Source organism: Muscardinus avellanarius (genome assembly GCF_963383645.1).
Source record: "Muscardinus avellanarius genome assembly, chromosome: 8".
NCBI lineage: Eukaryota > Metazoa > Chordata > Mammalia > Rodentia > Gliridae > Muscardinus > Muscardinus avellanarius.
The window spans coordinates 102,281,939-102,290,198 of NC_137794.1; the positions used below are offsets into that span (position 1 = coordinate 102,281,939).

General features: G+C 41.8%; 1 pseudogene across 1 annotated transcript; it reads right to left on the bottom strand.

The window, feature by feature from the left end:
- Nucleotides 1-416: 416 nt before the first annotated feature.
- Nucleotides 417-1,156, bottom strand: LOC308266220 (ubiquitin carboxyl-terminal hydrolase isozyme L3-like; annotated as a pseudogene). The gene is made up of 2 exons: nt 848-1,156; nt 417-790 (listed from the first exon to the last, which is right to left on the bottom strand). The product of its transcript is annotated as a ubiquitin carboxyl-terminal hydrolase isozyme L3-like (transcript).
- Nucleotides 1,157-8,260: the final 7,104 nt, after the last annotated feature.

Below are 8,260 nucleotides of genomic sequence, written 5' to 3' on the forward strand. Positions count from 1 at the left end.
TGTTTTTTTTTAAATTGCTGTTGTTGTTGTTGTTATTATTATTATTATTATTATTATTATTATTATTATACTGGAATGGAACCCAGGGTATTCTACCTACAAGATACACCCCCAGACCTATTTTATTTTTATTTTGAAACCAGCTCTCACTAGGTTGATGAGAATCTCACTATTTGCTGAGGCTGTCTTTGAACCTTTGATCCTCCTATCTCAGCCTCCCAAGTACTGGGATTAGAGACATTTGCCACCACACCCAGCTCTTAGGCCCTTTTATTTTATTTTTTTTAATCATGTAAAGTTTAATCTTCTAAGTTAATGAAAATATCACAGTTTGTGAGTTAGCGTATGGAAGCAGAAGTGTATGGCACCTTTTTTGTGCAAATAATACAGTATTTGGTGTTTCCATTACTGACAAGCTATGCTGCAGAAAGAGCAATTGTGTTAAAACTTAATTTATCTGGATCATGTTCCATAAACCTCCTGCAGACCTCGTTGGCATCCTGTAATGAAGTTTCATCACTGGTTTGTCCATGGTTCATTGGAAATAGTTCCCACCCATCGAATTCATAGAGATGTCCATCCACATGTTACTAATGCAAGACACTGAAGATCTCCTTTTCCATCTCTGCCCGATGCCCCAGCCGACCTTCATGGACACGGGGCTCACGAGTTACTGGAATAGCATCATAGTTTTCCAGGTATCTGGATTGTTCTTCAGGGCTCTTTGACACAGCCTCCTCCAGGAATTTTTTCAAGGTTGATCCACAACCAGAGTGCATCTCTTTATTATCTTAAATAATAAAAACACAAATAATAAAGATGTCCTCTTTATAAAGTGCATTTTTACTATTTGCAGTAGCATGGATTGGGCCAGTTGTTCCACAGGCGTCATTGAAGATTTGCTTCCTGAAATATACTGAAGACTTAACATCCTGTCCCTGAGATTTTATTTTTCCCTCCTCTTCTGTTCTGACTACTTCAGAGTTATCTGTATAAGGGAAGAGAAGTAACACGGCACAGAATGGTCCTGGTATCATGCTAAGGACTTCAGGATCCATTCCATATATGTCAGCAAGTTGTGGTAGGAATGCAGACCTAATTGTTTGAGAAACTGTTCAGCATTGGCCTCCGGTGGTAGCCAGCACTGACCCACCATGAAAATATCACCATTTGTGAGTTAGTGTATGGTAGTAGAAATTTAAGCATTCTGCCCGGCCCCTTTCTAGCTTTCTCATATCGTTTTAATCTAGTCATTCCCCAGTATCTCTGGGAAATTGGTTTCAAGATCCCTCTCACATACCACGATTTGAAGACCCTCAACTCCCTTATGTAAAATGGTGCACGTGGCCTAAATACATCTTCCCATAAATTTAAGTCATCTCTAGATTCTTAGAATGCCTGATATAATGCAATGCTCTGTAAATACGTGTTTTATTGCATTGTTTATAAAATAATGACAAGAAGAAAGTCTGTCTGTGTTAAGTACAGGCAGGTTTTTCCCCCTGGTTGATTGATGGGTTTTCCCCCTGGTTGATTGATGGGTTTCCGTGGGCTTCAGGGATGCAGAACCCATAGAAATGGAGGATCGACTACACTTACTATCTTCTGGAAGTGTTTCTGGGTCACTTGCTTGTTTCCATCTGGCTCTCCCACTCGGGTGTCAATTCCACAAGAGGAGGACTGTCCTAGACTCTGAGGTGGAGGTCTTGACCAGGGAGAGCTGCTGGGATGAGCATTCTGCCATAGGAGGGGAGATGTTGGGTAGAGATGGCGTCACACAGATGCCTCTGCCACTTTACGGGAGGTCTGAGGATGGACGACCGCTTGGGGTGTCTAGATTTGGGCCCAGGGCATGGCCTCTGGATCTCTATTGTGATGCATATTGATTGCAAGCTGCCCCAGGATGTTGGACAAGAACCACCTGTCTTTACCCAGGCAAGATCCAGAGGGATGACAGCTGGGCTGAGCACCCCAGCACCTGGAAGGGAAACCCGCTGCCATTGCTACAGGCCCTAAGCAAGCCCTGTTCCCTCCCCTCCTGTCAATTCAGCCTGACTTAGGTTCCCATGGCCAGCCTCTTATCCTGCTCTGATAACTTGACTCGCTCCAAGATGCCAACATCTCCCCTTGAATGCGATACAATCCCCCCACTACCAACCAACTTTTAAGGTTAGGAGAAGATGCTCCTGCCATATTCTTTGGGCCACGTTCTAGAATTCCTGGACCTGCACCTAGGGGTGAACAGCCATCTCTATTTCAACAGCCAGGAGGCTCTTGACTGCCCAGTTCCTTATATTACCAGCAGGCGTCGCTGTTGCCTCAAGGGTAGAAAGAAGACAGAGCCTTTCAATAAAATGTCAAGTGGCCTGTTTGGGATTCTTCAACATCTCGTTGCCCGTGATATTTAGTAATCATACTACTTGGTATTATAATGTCATCACAATGATGCTAATGTTGCTGCTGCACATATTTTCATAGACTGACTGCCATGCTGGGCAGGTCACTTCTGATTTGGGGAATACTCTAAAAGGAATTTAGAGACAAAGGGCTGGGGCTATAGCTCAGGGGTGGAGCGCTTGCCTGGCATCAGTGAGTTTTGGGTTTCATGAACAGTACCACAAAATAAAAAGTAAAACAGTAACAGGGAGTGATGAGCCTCTTGCTTTATAGGCAAAGAACATCACCACTGGCTCAGCACTAGTGTGGAGCGGGGGTGAGAGGGAGGAGTTGGACACTGGAGATAGTAAAAATATAAAGAAATGAAGAGAAATGGGCCTTGCTTGTAAGGAGTGTGCAATTCAATTGGGGCCTCCTCTCCCCCTTGTTCTATATGCTAAGAACTATCACTTTCATAGGTCTTACTTTATACATTTTACATATATTAACCCAACAACTCTTCACAAGAACCCTACGGGCTGGGTGTCATTATTACCTATTTTACAGGGAGAGAACTGAAGCTCAAAGAGGTGGGTAACTTGCTCAAGGTCACACAGGTAGTACGTGTAAACAAGACAGAAACCCAGGAACGTGGCCTGGAGTGCGCAGGAGACACACCGTCTCCAGGAACGACTCCAGACCCGAGAAGCTACTAAGGAACTAGGAATAGGAATATACTTTTAACCTTTACGCTTTATAGAAATATTACATATTGATTGTCAAAACTATTGAAAAATATAAATAGGTACATTAAAAATCAAGTAACACTCAAATGTTACCACCACTATTATTATTTTTACACATGCCCTAAGTTTGTTCTATGCATGTTTCTGACAATATATCTATCTATCATCTATGTATCTATGTATCTATCTATCTATCTATCATCTATCAATCATTTATCTATCATCTATCTATGCTTTAAATGTTGACATTGGCTATGGGCCGTATGTCAAATTTTTCAAAGCAAGTTTTTGGTACCTAATGTATTCAATCTAATGCTAATTTACTTATATAATTTTTCATACATTCCCCTATGTTACTAAATATTCCTCAAAACCTAACTTTAATTTGCATTTTAATAGTCTATCAAAACATTCAATCATGTTTTTCTCATTGCTGTTTATAGTTGTTTTCAATTTTTTGCTATTATAACTTGTGCTAAAATGGCCATTTTGTGCAAAAAGCTTTTTTAAATTTCAGATTCTTTCTTTTCAGGATTGTTTCTAAAGAGAAATTGTTGGTTTATAAATACTGTTCAAAAGATGCTTAGTGGATACTGAAAATGCTCTTTTCATAAAAACTGTATTAATTTACATACCTCAAATATGGATAAATGGGGAAAGACTATTTTGTCTTACTCTTGCCAGATTTGATTATTACAATTTAATGATTCACTGGGAGGCAGAGAATCCGGCTAGGTTGTTGAACTGGTTTGGGAAATTAAACATAGTATTCAGTCATTAATTTATATTTTCTCACCATTGAGTTTGAAAATGTTTCATATGTTCACAGACTAGTATATTTCTTTTGTGCTAGTATTCTATTGCCATCCTTGTATTTATTTAACCATTGGGTTATTTGATTCTTAGTGGTTTTCTTACATTAAATTTTACAAACTTTTTTTTAAAACAGGTTTTTGCTAAGTTGTTGAGGCTGGTTAAAAACCTGCACTCTTCCTGTCTCAGCCTCCCAAGTACTGGGATTAGAGGCATGCAACAAATTTTTAACACATGAAGTGTCTATTTTCTTTGTCTTAGTTACTCTAACTGCTCTGATTTGATTGTCTAACTTTCATTTATGGTACTTTTATGTAGATGTTTGAATTTCTATACAATCAATTTTATCGCATGTTCCCCTTCTGACCTATTTCATTGCTTTTAGATGTAAAACATGCGTCTTGGTCCAGGTGCTCTGATGAGAGGTTTGCCCACGGAGTTGTGTGGTTGAGGACCAGCTCCAAACTAACCTCTCCTGGCTCCCACAGGTCCTGTTCTCAGGAATGCTCCCCAAGGCCCTTGTTGCCGGGGTCCACCCCCTACAAGGTGGTGTTATTAACCAGGATGCTGGCAAGATGGTTTGGTCCACCTACCTTCTGAGGTTTCCACTTGATTCGCAGGAAACTCACTCATTCAGGTAAGTACAAGATGCCCTTTGAGTGTCCCCTGTGAGGACAAACTTAAGTAGGCTTCTCTGAGTGCCTCTCTTGACTAGTTCTACACCTTGGACTCTGTCCTTGGCTGTTTTAGTACAGCTTTATCAAGAATCCTGCTGAATCCAGGGGAGGTGGTATAGGCCTGTAATCCCAGTAGTTGGGAGGCTGAGACAAAAGGATTTTAGCTTTGAGACCCTTTGGTTCAATTCCTAAGAACACCAGGGGAGTGGGGAGAGGAATCCTGTTGAATCAGTTTAGCAAAAATTCCCTATTCTCAATATCTGATCAAATTCCTCATCCCCCATTCTTGATATTTGAATCCCCCTGGCCTGCCCTCTGTATGAATCCTGTTGAGTAGGTCAAGCAGGAATCTCCGTAGCCCTGACGTTTCCTCCTGGTAACTTTTCATCCACTTAGCCTGTTCCCCTCCTTGGATTCCTTCGAATCCCCACCTACTTGTTTTTGTTGCACTTGGAGTTGAGGCCAGGCTCTCTCCCCTGCACCAGCACCCCCACTAGGGTAATGCCTTGAGCAAGGTTGTCCTTGCCCTCTTTAACATGTACCAGGGTGAATTTTTTCCTTAACGTTATAGTTATAGAAACTACTAATAGCTTTGCAGAAATATCAGCCCTCTAGAATCTTGTTTGGCATTATTTCTTAAAACTGAGCATTTGCTCACCTATGACTCAGCAGTCCCCTCCTAGGACACTCTTCCCAGGGGTCCGGGGTCACTGTGCCACAGTGTGGAATAGGAGGACTTGCATCGTGAACTTAGGATGGTGCTGTTCACCTCACAGGTGTCCAGTCTGATCACCATGGCCTGCCTCGTTCATCTCTCAGCCCAAGGATGTTCATGAATATTGTTCATCTCTCAGCCCAAGGATGTTCATGAATGCTGTTCATCTCTCAGCCCAAGGATGTTCATGAATATTGTTCATCTCTCGGCCCAAGGATGTTCATGAATGTTGTTCATCTCTCGGCCCTCAATTTCTTCTACTAAATAAAAGACACTAAATATGCCTGCTGGCCTGCTGTGAGGCTTAGCATCACAATTAACTGCCCCTCTCTGCTCCTCATAGTTCAGACATAGGCCCAGGGGTTAGGCAAGCCAAGCCAAAATACTGGCTTTATTACTTCTGAAACTCAACTGACAAATGCAGCTTGATCTGTGGCAGAATCAAGCTCCCAACTCTTCTCCCTCATGACAACTGAAGTTAGGTCCTTAGCACTCCCTGACCCCCACTACACTTCATCACCAGCAACTCCAACACCAATTCTGCTCCAGTGAGCTTAGGACTTGGAGACACAGAGAGTATGCACATCCTGATAAGCCTGTAGGAACCAGAGGTGTTCAGGCCACCAGAAAACCCTTGGTACACAGTGAGCAGGAGAGGCCTAGGAAGCCCAGTGGGAGTCCTTGCTGTCTATGTGGGAATGTTGAGGGAGGAGGGTGCTACATGACATCTACCTCATAGGTTTAAATTGAGTTTTACATGTTGTACAGTGATGATCAATGAGACATGCTCAAGAAAGCGTTAGCCCCCGCTGTCTCCTTCAGTTGGCTTGGCAAATCTCTATTCCAGTCTTCTCCAAAATGATTTAAATCTCAGGCACAGGTTAGCTAATGTTCTGTATTCCTAGATTTGGGGAGTACATTTCAGTTTTCGCTCATGTTTTGAATTATTACTGTAGTTAGCATTATATTAGTAGGAAAATCTGAATATAAGATAAATTAAAATACATAACCTTTGGACCTCAGGTCTTTCTAGAGTCCAGGGATAGATCTAATGGAGGGTGGAGGGAACTCCAGCATTTGTATCAAACAATCTGAAGGTCTCAGCTAGGCATCCTGGCCATTGATGAGGATTCACCCCTCAAAGGGAATAGATGGCAAACAAGTTGGTTGGGTCAATGCCTTGTCTTCAAGGTGAGACAAATGGGCAAAATTCATCCTGCTCTTACTTCACAATTAGAGCAAAAACCTGGAGTCTCTATGGGATTTGACTAATGTTTCACAATTAACTGATCCTCTACACAAAGAGGCTGAAGTATCTTTACTTCCATTTTGCCTAGTGTTTTGGACCAAATTGTGTTCCTAAAGAGATATATTCAAGCCGGGCGTGGTGGTGCATCTTGTAATCCCCGCACTTGGGAGGCAGAGACAGGAGGATCGCGCAGGTTCGAAGCCAGCCATGCTAGCTTAAGAGACCCTGTTTCCAAATAAAAATATAAAAATGGGTCTGGGAGTGTAGCCTGGAGGTAGAAGGGCTTCCAGGAACCCCAGTACCACCACCAAAAAAAAAAAAAAAAAAAAAGATATATTCAAGCCTGAACATCATGTCTCTGTCAGAGTGACTTTATTTAGAAATAGTGTTTTTGCAGATGGAATCAAGTTAAGATGAGGTCATGGGATATGGCTTGGATCCACTATGACTAGTGTCCTTATAGGAAGAGGAGACACACAGAGACTGGGCCCACAGAGGGATGACATGAAGACACAGAGGGAGCGCCAGGGACGGCAGAGGCAGAGACTGGAGTGACGTGTCTATAAACCAAAGAATGGTGAAGATTGCCAACAAAAGCCAGGAAGTAAGAGAAAGGCACACAGATGTTCTCTTCAAGCCTCCAGAGGACCTTGATTTTGAAATTCGGGCTTCTAGAGATATGAGAGAATAAGATTCTGTTATCTTAAGCCACCCAGTGAACGCTATTTTGTTACAGCAACCTGAGGAAACCAATACCCCAGGCATCTCCTTAAATACCAAGGAACCAATGCCTTCATCAAGAGCCATCTTGTTTTATAAAAATATGCCTTATTATCCTAAGAAAAAATAACATTGAGGGATAATTACTAGATCTGATGGTGATTCTCTTTTTTTTTTTTTTTTTTTTTTGTTGGTACTGGGGATGGAACCCAGGGGCTTTTCTACCTCCGGGCTATACTCCCAGACCTCTTTTATATTTTATTTGAAACAGGGTCTCATTAAGTTGCTGAGAGCCTCACTAAGTAGCCAAGGCTGGCTTCAAACCTGTGCAATCCTCCTGTCTCAGCCTCCCAAGTGCTAGAATTACAAGCGTGCGCCACCATGCCTGGCTGGTGATTCTCATTTTTATTAGCAGGAAAGCAATAATAAATCTCCATAGAAAACAAATATAGTATTGATAAATGTTACATGTTATTGCTCTGGAACATTTCATTTTTCTATTTTAGAAGACTTGTAATTAATATCACTATAGAGTTTCTGTCCTTCTGTCTAGAATACATGTCATTTTGTTTGTGGATGAGTTCTTTCATATAAAAAGTATTGATTTCAAAAGATAATGGAATACAAACATTGAAGAATTGCCATCGCTTTTCTTGTACACCCCAGCCTGTGCCTTGAGCAGCACTGTTTGAATATTGTTTGGATGAGGAAAAGCAGTCTGTAAGTCCTCCACCTAAGAATCGATGGGTTTTATTAGGAGCAAAGACAGACTCACTTGACAGATCACATTTCTACACAGACCCCAACTTTCTGAGCCCCGCGCTTTCTTCTAAGCTTTTTTCCTGAGAGCTCTTCTTAGGAGCTTAGTAAAGAGCCTGTCCTTTGAGACCCCATAAATGACTCCACTTAGATGCTCTGAGTTACATAATACACTAAGCCTATGAAAACCCAGACTCTGAGGAAA